The 18068-nt window shown below is 38.1% G+C and overlaps 1 long non-coding RNA gene across 1 annotated transcript; it reads right to left on the bottom strand.

Annotated features, from left to right (window-relative positions):
* LOC106503665 lies at positions 665–16642 on the bottom strand. Its single transcript, XR_001917354.1, has 5 exons — positions 16508–16642; positions 13418–13572; positions 12257–12362; positions 5981–6062; positions 665–797 (listed from the first exon to the last, which is right to left on the bottom strand). It is a non-coding gene; the product is annotated as an uncharacterized LOC106503665 (long non-coding RNA).

Raw genomic sequence — 18068 nt, forward strand, 5'->3', positions numbered from 1 at the left:
AAATGTCAGTAAGATTTACAATGTTAAGACTGTGCTATACAGTCTCCCCTGATGCTGGGAAAGATCGAAGGCGGGAGGAGAAGGGGACAACAGAGGCTGAGATGGTTGGATGGCATCACCAACTCAATGGACATGAGTTTACTCAAGCTCCGGGAATTGGTGATGGACTGGGAGGCCTGGCGTGCTGCAGTCCATGGCGTTGCAAAGGGTCGGACACGACTGAGCAACTGAACTAAACTGATACAGTCTACAGTTGTGAACATATCAGAACCAGCAATAAAATAGTCAAGGGCATCCTTTTGATTTTAGGGAGAATTCTCTTATTTACAATTATATAGCTTAAAGAGGAATTCCAATATTTAATGACAAATTAGAGGACAAACAAGGACATTCACAAATTACAAGAATGAAGTAGTTAACATCAACATTTAGGAAAAAATATTTTCCACTATTATTTACAAATCATAGATACAATTTTTGTGTTTCAGTTCATTTTTTAGTGATTCAAACAATCAAATTATTTTAAAAATCCTGTAAACATTTTTAAAGTATAAAATATTACAAAATCTCATGACATAAAAATTAAACATTCTTCTATAGTAATTGTTCATATTTTAAATGCATGCGGAGCACTGAATATTTGCTTTTAAGTGCAGAATACCTTTGCAGACTCTGGAGAAGCATGCTGCTGCACATATTTTATTTCATCCAATTAGTCCAGAGCATTCATCTTATAGCTCTTCATTGACTTCTCCTTTGAGAAACTTATCTGATGGGCACTGAAGTTTTCCTTTCATCTTAAAAAAAAAAGCACATGCAGATTTTTAAATTAAATGTTAATATTATCATTAGTTCTATAATAATCAGAGATCAAAAGTAACCCCTCTCTCTTTTTCTCTCCTCTTCTTTCTCTTCTCTGGATAAAATCAAGAGGATATCTTATTAAAATCATCTTAAGGGTATCTTATTAAATACCCTCTTATAGATGTACCCAGTTAGATACTCACAATAAGATTGATTTTAATTGTATTTATAAACAAGAATAATTTTGTTTCTCATGAAGTTCTCACTGGGTACTTTAGGAATTCTGAATCTGAAGAATAGTCATCCTGATCATTACTTATACTCTTGGACTAGACCTAAAAGTCCCCATTTTATCATAGTGGAAGGAGGCAAGAAGGGGGGCAAGGAGCCTTTAAACAACAGCAGAAACAGAAGCAGATCCATAAATCAGCATTTTAGCAGGAGGTGACCCTCACTCGTCCATAATGACTCTGAGCAGCCACTCTAAGACTCAAGGGAAGAAGGCGCAGGGAGGGATTTAGGAATTATGGTGTGGATAGTACAGGTTCTTCCATCTAGTGACAGAATCTCAAAGGAGCTCATAGCAACTTCTATCTCTGTACCTCCTTATGGAACACTCTAGACACTGCCTGAAAAACTTTTCCCAAAACAGTACTATTTATTTAAAAAGTAGACACTTTATGCAGTCACCCAAACCCCTACGAAATTTCCATTGACAGTTTTTCCAAATGGTATGATGGATTCATGTGTATTACACAATCACTCAGAACTATTTTTTTTTTTTACTTTTAGTTATTGATGCATCTAGAACAAAGTTAGCAACTAGATGGTTAGTCAATTTCAGATTCTTTATAAGAAGTTCTGGGAGATACACATTGCATATACAGATTAAAAAGGCATCAAAATCAGTAACATCAAAACAAAGTATATTTCAGAATGTTTTTCACTGCAATGGCTCTTCTAGTACAATCAAGAGATTTTTAACAGTCTCTTCACTAAAAGAATTCAAGATTTTTGATTTGTGCTTAGCAATGAAAAGGGCTTCCCTGGTAGCTCAGCTGGTAAAGAATCCACCTGCAGTGCAGGAGACCCTGGTTCAATTCCTGGGTTGGGAAGATCTGCTGGAGCAGGGATAGGCTACCCACTCCAGTATTCTTGAGCTTCCCTGGTGGCTCAGCTGGTAAAGAATCTGCCTGCAATGCAGGAGACCTGGATTCGATCCCTGGGTTGGGAAGATCCCCTGGAGAAGGGAAAGACTACCCACTCCAGTATTCGGGCCTGGAGAATTCCATGGACTATATAGTCCATGGGGTTGCAAAGAGTCGGACACAACTGAGAGACTTTCACTAGCAATGAAAAGCTTCTCAGAAACCTTTATAACCGAAAATACAAAACCAACTGAAAAATATTTTTTAAAAAATCTTTAGATGATTTTTAGCCACCCACCCCAACGCCACTGAGCTTAATTTTAATGACTTGAAGGGATGAGAGATTATGTATATCATACAAGTTTCTTGGTTCATTTTGGATTGCTATGGCACAAATGCCATAAACAGTTTCTCACAGTTCTGTAAGCTGGTAAGTGCAGGATGAAAACACTGATGAATTTGGTATCTAGTGAGGACCCTTCCCGAATTGTGGATGGCCATCTTCACGCTGCCACCTTCCAAGGTGGAGCTGTCGTTTTTGATTTTCTTATAAGGGCACTAATCCCATTTATGGAGACTCTACCTCATGACCTTACCACCTCCCAAAGCCCCCACACCTCCTAATACCATAACCTCGGGGGGTTAGGATTTCAACATGTACATTTCTGACAGACAGACATTCAGTACATTGTAGCAAGGTTGTAGACTGGGTCAGATATGGAATTTTAAATTTACCCTGAATGAGATATAGGGGAATCTGAATGTATCGAAATGGGAATAAACCATAAAAGAAGCAAACTCAGAAAAAAAAAATTGTTTCTAACAGATGAGGCTTTAGGAGACTCAGAGGTTTCTCTCCTTCCTAGCCCATAGGAATTGTGTGACATCACTTTCCACCCAGCACAAACCCTGCATCTGTGAACCATCGCCACCACCGCAACTTCCTTAGGGGAGATGGCTGCAGACCTAAAAGAAGGAAGCAAGGCACGCACTCAGGGCGTAAGTGTGGAGCACATATTAGCACAGTGTGTTTAAGGAGCTGGGAGGGTTTATCATTCAATCATTCAACAGGGGTTTATGCAGGTCTTATGTGTGCCACGCTGGCTGCTGGATGCTGGGTGTAATGGTGAACCAGTTGGACACAGGCTCCATATGCAAGAAAGTACTGTCTGTGTGTGCCCTGGTGGGGAAGAAAGATATATTGCTAATCACACGGTAGATCTGAAAAACTCCAGATATGAACAACAGTATGACAAAAAGATAAAGGTACTCTAAGAGTATGTATCAGGGAGACTGATGTAGCCAGAGTGGTAGGGAAAAGACCTTGGAGGGAGAGAGAGCTCAACTGAGAGCTAAAGAATGAGCAGGAACTAAGTATGTGAGAAAAGGAGAGTAGTACCTTCCAGACAGATAGAACATTGTGTGCAGACCCCGGGGCAAGCCGTGGTCCAAGGGAGTCTGGATAGCTAGAGCGAGGAAGGAGAGCACGTGTGGTCTGGGATGTAGCTACGGTGGTAAATCCATGGATCATGCTCAGATTTGTTTTTACCCCACTGTCAGTACAGATCCATGAAAGCATTTTAATGGGGGAGTGGGCAGAGTCAAATGTTTTTATTCAGAAATTACCACACTGGATACTGAATAGAGATTGCCTAGAAGCTTTGATAAATATGAACTACCAAACACTGATATATAGATATATATTTACATATATACACACATATATTTCAAATTATATAGATATATATATATCAATGTTTAGTAGAAAATGGATTGCCTAGTCATTACATGTTGCCTTTCAAATTATATATTTCAAATTCAACTTCTTTGGCCTAGAAGAATCAGATTTTACTTCTTGATAGATATACCCACATACCTAAAACTCTGACAGTTTATTCAGTTTTTTTTTTTTTTAGTGACTAAATATGACACACATTTTTATTCATGATATTTAAGAAAAAAAGATCCCAGAAAGTATATGTATACCTACCATTATCAAAAATGACAATCATTGTTTTAACTTTCAGACTTAAGGTTTTGACGAAACCAAACGTACACTCTATATGAGCAAAATTGATCTTTTAAGGATAAATTCAAGAAAGACCAATTGGTCTAATACCTTGAACTTTCCTCTAATACCCAGGCCTTGTCCTGCCCCAGGGCCTTGGAAGATGCTATTCCCTCTTCCTAGAAGAGACATATTAGCAGTATAATATTTGCTGAATGAAGGAATGAGTCAGGGATTTCCCTGGCGGTCCAGTAGCTAAGACTGCACGCTCCCAGTGCAGGGGGCCTGGGTTCGATCCGTGGTCCGGGAACTAGATCCCACATGCTGTGGTGAAGACTTAACATGCTGTAGCTAAAGATCCCACATGCCACATCTAAAACCCAGCACAGCCAAATAAATAGACGTTTTAAAAAAAAATGAATGAGTCAGGATCTTCTTAAGGATGTAGACTATACTAAGTATTCACTTTCCCGAAGTAGCTATAATACATGGTATCAGCATATAGGTTTGAATTCCTAGTGCAGTGGTCTCCGCTGGGAGCATTTTCCCCCAGAGGGGACGGTTTGCAGTGTCTGAAGATCTCTTTGGTCCTTGTAACTGATGGCGTGCCATCAGCAGCCGTGGGTGCTGATAAACATCCCATAATGCACAGGACAGAACTCACAACAAACAAGTTCTGGTCCCAAATGTCAGTAGTGCTGGGGTTGAAAACCTTGCTTTAATACATTTTCATTAGGAGAAGTCAGTTTTAGTAGCTCTACTGGGCCTTTGAGTCTGTCACATTACATAAAATGCCTATTTAAGTAATACTAGGACAGTGAATCCTCTTGATTAAAGACTACTGTCACAGCCCCAGGGATTGTGTATTATTTTTGTCAGAGTCAATGGCCCTAGTCCACAACTTAGGAACCAAGATTCCCCTGTTGGTGAGTATTTTGCTTACTTCCTCACAATGCTAACATGAACCCTGCCTTTCCATTTGTTTTTCCAATGGTAAAATGACCAGTGATCTCCAAAGCTGAAGGCAGCTCTCTGGACCAAAGGGAGACCCTCTTCCTCCTCTACCACTTGACTAAACTCCTTTTTCATGATAGCTAAGATTCAGCCAGTTATGGAGACATAGTTCCTTCTACTGAAGTTCACCATAAATTTCAAGAGGATTAGGAGTATATTGCTTGTTTATGAAAATCAAGAATCTGTGGAATTTTCAATATATGCACACACACATATTAACACACTTTTTATACAAAACTACAAGACCACAAGGCCTTGCTATATAAAATACCCAGATATCCATTTTATGAGACTAATATGAACCTGAAAGATGCTTTGATTCATTTTAAAAAAAAAAAAAGTGTAAGTGAAATGCTCATATTCACCCAGGAAATGACCTGAATGGAAGGTGAAGTATTTGTTACCTGATTTGGGTAATTTAGGAAATACTTAGAAAAATAAGAAAATATGCTTCCTTAGCTTATTTTTTAATTCCTTTCTCTCCCCTCAATATTTGTAACTCTCTGCAGACGTGCGGTCAGGCTAATACTGACATTTGCCGTTAAGTGGCCCCACACTTTCCTTTTCAGGCTGTAGGAGGTTAGAGTACTTTCTGACCTAGTGAGTTTTCTAACTCCTAGAAAACTCCTGCCTTAGAAGAGTACTTTGATTTAGTGCTTCAGGTAACAGCCATGCACTAGATGTTTTATGTTTTAGAGAACGGAAATGTCTAAACTATTATGTTCCAACTTTAGTAAGATAAAAAGAATTTCCTTTCTAGTGAAAAACATGTTTCTGCATAAAATAATTGGCTCTCACGGAAATTACCATTCAAAGACCTAGGAAGCAGAGAATCAGTCATAAGACTGGAATAGTTAAAAAAGAGGCTGTTGAAAGGACAATTGATTTATAATGCTTCGACTCGAGGTGGAAGTTTATGGACAGGACCCTTTCTGTCCTGTATTTTCCCAGTGACGGGGCATTTGCAGACTAGCCAAGTGTTACTGAGTTGAAGAATCCGACTGACCTGACATTCCGGGGAATTCTGATGTGGGGTAGGCACTGGGTAGCCTAGCGATGACATCTTGAGGACCTCTCCTCCAGCTCTCCTGGAAGCAAAAGCAAATTCTGAAACTGTCAGTTCATTTCCCTTGGTTTAGGAGGATCTGGGTTGGGAGCCGGGATCTCAGACGTGTGCTGGCCTGGAGGACTTGCCCCGGGACAGCCTGGCTCCAGGAAGGCTCAGGAGGGGGTGCAGGCCCATGTGGGGCCATGCCACTCTTCAAGTACACGCAGAGAACCTCCAGGGTCAAGAATTCTCCAGGGCGGCGTTGAAGCAGTCCCATACTATCCATTTTACAGGCATGCATTCCAGTATTTCCAATAGCAGAGCTCCCTTTATTGTTTTTTAGCTTTTACACTGGAGTATAGCTGACTAACAGTGTCGAGATAGTTTCAGGTGGTCAGCGGAGGGACTCAGCCATACACACACATGTATCCAAACTCCCCTCCCACCCAGGCTGCCACATAACATCGAGCAGAGTTCCCTGTGCTATATAGTAGGTCCCTGTTGGTTATCCATTTTAAATATTGCAGTGTATACATGTCGATCCCAAACTCCCTATCTCTTCTTCCCTGATGACCGTAAGTTCATTCTCTTGGTCTCTGAGTCCATTTCTGTTTTGTAAATAAGTTCATTTGAGTCATTTCTTTTTAGACTCTGCATATCAGGGATATCATACAGTTTTTCTCCTTCACAGCTCCCTTTAAAGCTACTGATTTCCCCAAATTAAATATTTATCTCTTTGAATCCTAGATGCAGGCTATTTGAATATCTAATGCAAGGGCTTTAAGAGAATGGAGGTACTGTACCTTTTATTGTAACTTCTGGGGCTTTATAATTATACATATTCTTTAAATATGGCATCATCAACTCAATGGATATGAGTTTGAGCAAACTCTGGAGATACAGAAGGACAGGGAAGCCTGGCATCCTGCAGTCCATGGGGTTGCAAAGAGTCAGATAGGACAGAGATGAAACAGCAAATATTCTTTAAAAATAAAAACTATTGTATTGTGACAGTTTTAAAATATACAGAAAAATAGAAAGAATACCACAAAGAAGACTTATACACTTACCATCCAGATTCAACACCTGTAAACCTTTTACCTTTTCTGTTAATCTATAGGTTTTATTTGTGTTGTTTTAGTCATTAAGTCATGCCCGACTCTCTTGCAACCCCAGGGACTATAGCCCACCAGGCTCCTTAGTCCATGGGGATTCTCCTAGCAAGAATAGTGCAGTGGGTTGCCATTTCCTTCTCCAGATCGTCTTCCCAAACCAGGGATGGAACGGGCATCTCCCACATTGCAGGCAGATTCTTTTCCACTGAGCCACCTGCGAAGCCCAATCTAGATGTATACTCTTTATATAAATTTATACTTGTATCATTGCTTATACTTAACTTTTTGACTGTAACACTTAAAATAATTTACATATATCATGATTCTTTCCCCCAAATTCTTCAGTGTGAGAAGAAATGCTCTCCATATGATCACAGTAGCATGATTGTACCTAACATCAACAATAATTCCCTAATAAAACCAGATACCCAGTCTATTGGTCTACATTCCAATTCTCCCACATATCTGTTCATGAGGATTCAATCATAAGGCACTCAATACATTTGTTACGTCTCTAAGTCTTTCTAAGTCAAGCAGTTTTTACCACTTTTAATTTCTGCCCCTGCTATTAACTTCTTTACAACATCAGACCAGATGTCCTATAGAATGTTTTACATTCTGCATTTGTCTGGGTGTGTTTTCATCACATAATTTATATTTCTGTATCACCTATATTTTCTATAAGTTGAAACTTAAAACTAACGTCATGGTTAGACACAAGTTAAACACTTTTGTGAAAAAAATAGTTCATGGGAAAATCAGAATTTCTTGTTGCATTTTATTTACAGAATGTCTGTTTTGTTTGCAAGTAAGTAGTACCACTAGATTAATTCCATTAGTCAGATCTTTCACCACAAAGGTATGTTTTCTCTTTTTCAATTAAATAATCTGTGGGGAGACATTCAACATTACGTGAATATTTTGTTTACCAACATTTCACCAAAAATGTTCACAGCCATTGAAGTTTCTTCCTTTAGCTGTTTCATTAAGATTAGCAGTGATTTTTTACTTTTTTTTACATTTATTATTATCCTATAAATAAGTAAAAAAAATTTTTTTTATCAACTAGGGCCACTTTTTAAAAATTCTTGCATCTATAGTTCTTGTTGAAAAAACAAGATATTATATCTTGTTCTCATCGTTTTTTTTGGACTGTGCTGGATCTTCATTGTTTCGAGGGCTTTTCTCTAGTTGTGATTAGCAGGGGCTACTCTCGTAGTCAGAGTGTGCAGGCTTTGAAGTGTGATGGCTTCCTTTGTTGTGGAGCACGGGCTCTGGAGCATTCACACTTCAGTAGCTGTGGCACGTGGGTTCAGGAGTTGCGGCTCCTGGGCTCCAGAGCGCAGGCTCAGTAGTCAGCTGCTCCGTGGAACGCAGGATCTTCTGGCCAGGCTCAAACATGGCCTCCTGCATTGTTCTCATCTTTTAATTACCAGTTTTCAAAAGTAAGGAATTTGTATATTCGTCATCTCCAGAGGTGATCAATGAGTTTGTTTGATTTATAGTCTCTTTGCTTAGCCTTACTATTAACTCAATGATGTATATTTATGTAATGGATTCCAATGAATTACAGTTATTATTGGTGTTTGAACGCTCCCAATTTGGATCAGGAGGAGTCGCTCTAGGCTGGCAACTGTGTCCTTTTAACAAAATCTGTTTATCCTTGAATACTTTCCTTCTCAGAATATGGAGGAGCCTGGTAGGCTGCAGTCCATAGGGTCGCTGAGGGTCGGACATGACTGAACGACTTCACTTTAACTTTTCACTTTCATGCATTAGAGAAGGAAATGGCAACCCACTCCAGTGTTCTTGCCTGGAGAATCCGACAGACGGGAGAGCCCGGTGGGCTGCCATCTATGGGGTCGCACAGGGTCGGACATGACTGAAGCGACTTAGCAGCATGGTGTTAAAGGTTTGGCAGTCACCATTCCCTTCCACTTCTTTGCTTCTTCCTTTGGAATCAGCCATTTCCTAAGTGTCTCTGATTCCTTCAGTGTGAATAATAATTAGAAAATGAAAAGTGGGTGTGAGAAGTGCTGATCTCCACAAGGAATACTATTGTTTTTGGATGGAGAGAGCTAGAAAATATATCTTGTAAAATTATATTTTTATTTGATATTTTCAACTTTTTAACATTACATGGTTTTAAATTTGTATGCATTTTAAAAAATGTGTATGCATATATCTCTTTTTCCATATTATTGCAACTCTTGGATCTTAAACAATACAATAATTACTATGAAGACAAAGAAACTGAGATAATTTTAAGGTTCCTCAGCATTTTTAACCTTAGAATATATCTCTAAGAGTAAACAGAGTATGCAGTATGTTCTAAAATCATTCTGATGTGAATACTCATATTTCAAAAAGCTTCTCAGTGCTCCATATTTTTCATTTGTCCTATAAAAACCATCTTTTTATACTTCCTTTCTCTTGTTTTAGTGTAGACCTTTTAGTAGTTTCCAGTTAACCTCTAGTATGAAATCTGATTGAATTTGGTTCTTCTCACCTTTTCCCCTCCATTTCTGCATCTCTCTCACTACCTGTAAAGCAAGAGTCCTCCCTTCAACAAGAGAAAACTTCCGTTCTCTGACACTCCAATCCGGATGGCACTCCAATCCGGATCCTTTGATTACTTCCTCACTTTCAGAACTAATCCATCATCTTCCTCTAAAATGAAGAGGGTCTTCTCTAGTAATACCAGAAATTATATAGTTTGAAAGACACTTGATCATACTTTTATGCTGTTTAAGAATAGTTCTACAGTAGAGAAAGTGGGAGGAATTTGGCTAAAATTATGCCAATTGAGTGACTAGTTTGATCAAACCCTTAAAATAATGGCTGGGCTCTCTGTTTCTTTCTGCCTGGCACTGTGGGCTCTTTTTTGCAATCTTTGAGCATTGTGGGAAATAATTTCATAATGCATTTTTGCCCATTAGAAGATCTGCAGTGTTTTTCACCATGATTTTGGGTATTTTCTTTCTGTAATAACTTTGACCCTCTCCCAATATTTATCATTTACTTAATAAATGGTCTATTTCTCACACAATGATTTAGGGGGAAATTTTGTGAAGCAGAAATTTTGCAGTGCTCCACGTAAAGTTCTGCTGTTTCCATAAACTCCACTAGTAGTCTGTCCTGATTCTTGTGACAAATTGACTTTTTACTTCATTCTAAGACTCAGCAACAAGATAATATGATATTAAAAATGATTTTAATTTACCTGAGAATGTTATCAAAGTATGCCACATATCCAAGAGTCACATTTTTAAAATAATGAGAGCAGAATTGATTACATATATTAGACAAGAGTATTTAATGAAATCTGTACTGATGTAGATCCTCTAGCACTTGAACAAAATACTGTAAAACACTGACTTAATGTCTCCTGTGTGATACTTTCCATTTTATTTTATTTAACCTTGAGGTGTACACTTTTGACAACAAGAACTCTAGACGGAATAAATAATATTAATTAAAGAGAAACTGAATTGCAGTAAGTTTGCAAGGAAATGTAAGTATACAGAATTTAACTGCATGCAAAATCTTTAACTCTACTGGTTTTCAAATGGATACTGTTGTGCTTCATCCTACGCAATATTTCACTTCCTATGTGCATTTTAAGGGCATCTCATTTTAAAGAAAGCAAACAGAATAGTGTGGAGGAGAACATATAGAAATGTTGTTTAATGCTGGATGTTATGAAGCTCTTCACACTGACCATGAAGATTTATCACTAGTGAAAAGGATCAGCATTATTTGTAGGTTTACCTTAATACTGAAATCCAAGAGCAAGATGTGAAGCTCAGACTCACAGATTCTTTTTAAAATCTGAAATTCAGTTTTTCTTTGGGATAAATATTAACTCTATAGACAGCGGAACCCTATGGAGGAGACTGAAGATCACAGAGAGAACTAGACATTAAAAGTGTAGCAAAGCAAAAGAGAAGAAATGAATTAGATTCCAAAATACTATCATAATGTTTTTCAGCTACTGAAGAACAGAAGTAGTAATGTTTCCAGATACAGACATCTTAAATAAGAGCATGTGGATATGTGACAGCTGGGGCAGTCAGATAAGAAAAGCATCGTGAAACAGGAGAGAAGTCATTTTCCTGCAACTTATTTATAGTCACCAGGGCTATAAAGGTACCGGGATAAGGGGGGTGGGAAAATCAATCCCAGCCTGCGAGAGAAAAACTCAGTACTGATTTTGTAAACATTATACATTGAAACTGTGATACCATTATTCCCCTTCATTTCCTACTGTTCTTAGATATAAATCGGCCTAGTGAAGAATTCTCATTGATGCCAAGATGCATTTCTTGGTAGTTGTCAAATGTTGTGAGACAGCTGTAAAGCTGCTAAGAGTAATTCAATTTTAGCAGATTCTAATGACGTTTGTGTTGACAGAATAATATTCATGGCATGTAGCCGGACGGAGCCTCATGGAGATCTAATAACCTTCTGGCCTAATATGAATGCCCATTATATCTCCCTAAAGAAGCAAGGAGAGTTATTTGAAACAACGTACAGAAACACACTGTCCTCTGTTTCTGAAATTTCCACTGGGCAACCAGCCCAGATATCAGTCCGGTTACAAAGTACTGCACACTTTAAATAGGAAAAACAAAATCTAACTATAGACCAGCAAATTGTTGGAGCATCTTTAAACTCTTTTCTCTCCCTAAGAATTCAGAGAACAGTTACAAGAGCAAGAGAAGGGGGAGAAAGAGAAACTTTTTTTTTTTTTTGCCCTTCCATGAAGGAGAGGCTATGAAATCATAGGGAAAAAATGTTCTGACAAAATACAGTGTATAATCTTTTCAAAATACCCTGGATGGCCCTTTACCCTGAGTGCTTCAACTGTGAAAATAATATGACTTAAAAATTGTAAAATGCATCTTTTAAGAATTCAACTTTTAAAGCAGATTAGTTACAACACTGTGGCTCTTATTCCCACAGTATCCCTGAGGGGCTTAGCTTACTTTCTCACGGAAAAAGCAATGCTGTGTATTACAACTCCTAGAAAGAACTTGGCCTGCTCTTGAAATAGCTACGTAGTATTCCCCAAATAAGAATTTTATGACTCTGGGAATCCCAGGGTCACCGATCTCACCCCCAGGGTCCGTAGTCCCACGCCAGCTTGCTGCTTCTCCTTTGAGGGAAGTCAGTGACTTGATGCTGCCCTGAACGCCAGTCTTTCTGCGGGGTGACCCAGAGGCCTTGTGAATCAGAACGAAGTGGTGTTTGAAGAGGTCAGCAGGAGTGGAAAGAATAGAGAAGAAAATCAAAGTGAAAGTCAAAAGAAAACCCATTGATTCTGGAGCATGCAAAATCAAATATAGAAAAACTAGGAAAACTTAATTTCTTTCTACAGCTATTGCTGTGAACCAAAATGCATTTTCTGCTCATTCTTTTAAAGGGTCTGTTAAATCATCCAGCTTTAGAGATCTTCCTTTATCATGCATTTTTCTCCCCATGTTATACAGCTAGAGTGCTTGGAGTATAACTTAAGTGAAAATAAATTCAGTAAGACTCGATCTCCCTGCCTGAGGCATATACCTCATTTGCTCTGTTCACCTGGCACTTGTCACACACTGCCTTATTCCCTGAGTTTATAGATTTGTCTGTGTCTGTCTTATTTCCCTTAATAAGGCATAAAATTCTTAAGCACAAGGACCCCGTCTTATTCAACTTGTCTCCTTTAAAGGTGACAGATCCTGAAGGAGGACCTGAGGAGGTAAGGTAAACTGCAGCCACCATAGCACAGCCCGCAGAAAACAAAATCACGTCTCAGAGAAATGCTCTCATCTTCTCCTTCTCAGACACTGAAGACTTTTCTACAGAAGAGCAGGAATATCCTAACAGAAAACTGGGTGGATGTAGTAATGGATTCCATTTTTAGAAAAAAAAAAAAGAAAAACATGTTAACATTTTTTATGTACCTTTGCTCTTCTTTCCCAAAATAAATTGTATATTTAACCTCAGGGCTGCATGGGGACAACCATAGTTGTGCATGTTTGGAAGTAAAGATAAATTTCTTCTATAATAGGTCTAATATTTCTTCCCCTCCATTCAACTGGGAAGTAGAAGAAAAGGATACTTACACTTGTTTGTGAAGATGCATATCATTCCTCCAGCATTTCTAGAGTAACTGCACTAACTGCATCTATTCCAGGTAAAGGCTTGGTCTTTTCAATTACAACTCATGCCACCCTCTCATAGGTATATACATAGCATGCATGTGGTTCACCTTATAGGTAAAAAAATGTTTTACCTGTTTATGCATTTCTATTCCACTTTGTTCTAGAAAGGAGTTCTGGCAACTGAGTAATTTGCAATAGAATGATTCTATAGATTTTTCCATAAGTCTGTTGAATGGGCTCCCCAACAACACTACCATATGCAATTTCTGTGGTGAAATGGGAAAGCCTAGACCATAAAAAGCAAACAAAGTTACTAGATGTAATTTTAAAAGGGTTCAATTTGGAAAAATACGTAATGAGACGCAAACCAGAAATATTGAAAATAGTCAGAACTTAACTAGGGAATCCAAGATAGGCATGAACATTGAAAAAGGAAAGTGATATCACACATGTTGCTCTTTGTGTTGTCATAAAGCCAGGCCAAACAATAAGAAAAAAGTCTGTAGACAGTAATTTGGCCTGAGTCAGAGGAAAGTCTCCATCATCCATGAAGATTTTTTTCAATTCTATTTATCTAATTCTGTGAATATTGACAGATTTGTTTAAAGAAACACAATAATACAGGAAAGAAGCTAGAGGGAACTTGGCAGTAAGCAAAATATGTCAACTTCTGTGCCAAATTATGTTGCTGATGCTCTTTAAAAGAGAGGCCCAGAATTACTATTAAGTGATAATTAAAAGGAAAACCATATGCTCAGGGCCAGCTTGGTTTACTAAGGGAGGGTAAATTTTGCCTTGTACTTCATACATTTATCAGTGATTTCTATTATATAGTGGACTAACCCAGGTTACCATATAAGCTTTAATTGATTTTTTTTTAAAGTCAATCTATGCTAATTAACTTCCTATTTCTCTTGCCACAGATTTAATCATTAATTCATCATAAGTCACTACATAACATTATAAAAACATTTTATTTGATTATTATAAATCCATATGTTGAAAGAAAATTAAATCTAGCAATTTTTCAGCAAACAAAAGAAGAGAAACAATAGAGCCTTTATAATGATCTCTCTGAAAAGGTGTAACCAGATTGGAGAAATCATAGACTTCTTTCCCTAGAGTTAATGTCAGTCTATACAACAGATTATCTCATACAGTAGCTTTGGCTCATACAGTTATGATAAACCCAGAAGACAGTGGGGAAGTCACCATGTTAGCCCATTCTCTCCTGAAATATTTGGCTTCTACAATACTTTGTCCACTTATGGATCAGTTCAGTCACTCAGACCTCAGCACGCCAGGTTTCCCTGTCCATCACCAATTCCCGGAGCTTGCTCAAACTCATGTTCATCGAGTTGGTGATGCCATCCAACCATCTTATCCTCTCTTGTCCCTTTCTCCTCCTGCCTTCAATCTTTCCCAGCATTAGGAACTTTTCAAATGAGTCAGTTCTTCACATCAGGTGGCCAGAGTATTGGAGTTTCAGCTCCAGCCTCAGTCCTTCCAATGAATATTCAGGGTTGATTTCCTTTAGAAGTGACTGATTTGATCTCCTTGCCATCCAAGGGACTCTCAAAGAGTCTTCTCCAACACCACAGTTCAAAAGCATCAATTCTCTGGTGGTCAGCTTTATAACCAATTTATATGCCATTTTGCCATATGCTATTTTCATAGATGCACTTAAAAATCTTTTTTAAAAAGTATCATGGTATTTTTAATCTGGACCATTTTTAAAGTCTTTATTGAATTTGTTACAATATTTCTTCTGTTTTATGCTTTGTTTTTTTGGCCACGAGGCATGTGGGATCTTAGCTCCCCAACCAGGGATTGAACCCTCAACCCCTGCCTTGGAATGTGGAGTCTTAACCACTGGACCACCAGGGAAGTCCCGTTACCCTGATACTTTTGATCCTAAAGTTATTGGAACTATATTTCAAGGCCCAGTTCACTGTACCATGAGTCCAGCGCACAGGAGTAGACAGACTAAAGAGGCCCTAATTACTCTCCTTTAATTCTCCAAGCACATCAGAGTAACTCCAGGACCTAGTGTCACAAAGGAAAGTAAACTGTGGCTTTCTGCTTCAGGTGGGTGTGTGAGCACAACCCTGGAGAGCTCTCCATTGTGGGGGAAAGTTGGAAGGCTGTGATCTGGGTGTTCTGCAAACTCCCCACTTCTAAGATTTATATTTTGTTTTACAAATGAAAGTTTATTTTATTAAAGAAAAAAAAAAAAAAGGCAGTGCAGCTCTGCTTGGGCTTGTTAAAAGGCTGTGTGCATTCCACAGTGGCTACAGAGAATGAACGCAGAAATCAGAGCCCCGGGGTTATTTGCCTGAAAGGATCTGGAGAAATACAAAACTGCTTTCATAAAAGTCTTTCTAGAGATCAGACTGCTGTGATTAGGATGTGAAAATTGAGGGGTTTGCTTTCTAATATTTCCCTTTCCATGCTCCCTTCTGGGTCATGACAATTAATTGGCCTACTTGGGGCTGAGTGCAGCTAGCTCTGTGATAATTGCTAAGAAACCTATCATGGAGTCAAAATAACTCCTTGGGAATTTCACTTTTCTGTCAATGAGAGACTCCAGGACAAATGCTTAATCTGTATCTGATACATTCTTTCTAGTTACCTTTACAGAATGACTGAAGGGTCCACATGTTCGCAGAGGCTTTTTTCAAAGTTTGTGCATAAAAAAAAAAAAATGTATGCAGTCTGAGTTTGTATTATTAAACAAACACTGGAGTGGCAAAATCTTTTTAGAGCTATAGTATTGAGTCTCGCTGACTTTCATCTAGTTTGCCCATGACCAAAGTGATCCGTGTGGATTAAGGCAATAATTCAATCTGAATGTTTGCTTTGTATTTTAAAAACAAATGAAATGTTGAACAGTTGTCAGGTGTTAGCTTGATCTTTATTGTAACTCTTTGCTAAGATTACGAGGATTACACTGAGCACTTGAGGTAAGATTTGAATAGTGGCAAATACCAGGATACTGTTATCTGGTTTCAGCATCAGTCAAAGAAGTATTAAATAATCAGATAATGTCTCTGCGCTCTCAAAACACGAAATCCTTTTATGCTAATCCACACATGCTACCAATCAGGAGGCAACCACAGAAACTACACAGAAAACAGTATATGTGCTTCTATTCACAGATCCTGTACTCAATATAAATTAGGAATTAAGATGCTCTGTTCTGATTCATCCACGCATCTTACCTTTAGGCAAGAAAAAATACCCACAGGTTGCAGGCTCTCCCCTGGCCTCCAAAACTCACTGTGAGATCTCCATTCTTGCTTCCAGTGATTCCTTCCTGTTTTTCACCTATCTTTAAATCCAACTTAAAAAAGGAAAATATAGTTGTTATTAGTGTCATGATATTTTGAATCTAAATTATACCTTCAAAATGATTTTATCTAATCCATTCACTTTATAGATAAGAAAACTGAACCTAATAGAACTATACTTCATTTTTAGTAGAAATCAAACCTTCTGATCCACAGCTCACTTATATTTTCATTACACCAAATTAGTTTTGGAAATTTATTGTCTGCTCTCTAAATCATTGTCTTTGGAGAGGAAAACAGAGTTTTTTTAACAAAGCTCTAGAACATTGCTTTCCATTTTCTTTTGATGATATGGGTGTCATTATGCACATTTCTGGGCTTCCCTGGTGGCTCAGATAGTAAAGAACCTGCCTGCAGTGCAGGAGATCAGGGTTCTATCCCTGGGTCCAGAAGATCTCCTGGAGAAGGAAGTCTGAGAAGCAAGGATTCTAAGCATACCAAGAAGCCAACATATTTAATATACAGTTGACCCTTGGACAACACAGGTTTGAACTGTGCAGGTCCACTTATATTACAGATTTTTTCAATAAGTATATTGGAAAATTTTTTGATTTGTGACAATTTGAAAAAACTCTCAGATGAGTCTTGTGGCTTAGAAATATCGAAAAATTTAAGAAAAAAATTAATATGATATGAATGCATAAAATAAATGTAAATAGTAGGCTGTCCTTTCATAGACAAGTATGTAATATTTAATATGAAATGATGAAATTACCAGAAAAAAATTTTAAAACTATAATAAATATCTTTAAGAACTTAAAGGAAAAGGTGACCTAATAAGTAAATCTATGAGGAAGGAAAAAAAAAAATTAAATGTAAAAAAACAAAAAAATCTATGAGGAGTCTCAGCATAGCAATTAAATCTATTATAAAGAATCAAATGGAAAAGTCTGGAATTGAAAAGTATGCAATCTGAAATAAAAATTCATCAAATGAACTTCACAGCAGATTGGCAACCACAGAAGAAAGGACAATGAAATTAAAGATAAAAAATTAGAAATTATCCAACCTGAAGAACAGAGAATAGAATATTTTTTTAACTGCAGTTACTTGTGGAATGACATTAAGCAGTATAACATTTCATGTAAGTTTTTTGCCAGAGAGAGCATTTCTTCATATTTGTTAAAAACCATTAACCCAGATCCAAGAATTTCAGCAAACCCAGAACAAGATTAATGCAAAGACAACCACAACTAGGTGCATCTAATCAAGCTGCTGCTACTGCTAAGTCGCTTCAGTCGTGTCCAATTCTGTGCGACCCCATAGATGGTAGCCCACCAGGCTCTGCCGTCCCTGGGATTCTCCAGGCAAGAACACTGGAGCGGGTTGCCATTTCCTTCTCCAATGCAGGAAAGTGAAAAGTGAAAGTGAAGTCGCTCAGTCGTGTCCGACTCCTAGTGACCCCATGGACTGCAGCCCACCAGGCTCCTCT

Source organism: Capra hircus, chromosome 27 (genome assembly GCF_001704415.2).
Source record: "Capra hircus breed San Clemente chromosome 27, ASM170441v1, whole genome shotgun sequence".
Lineage (NCBI taxonomy): Eukaryota > Metazoa > Chordata > Mammalia > Artiodactyla > Bovidae > Capra > Capra hircus.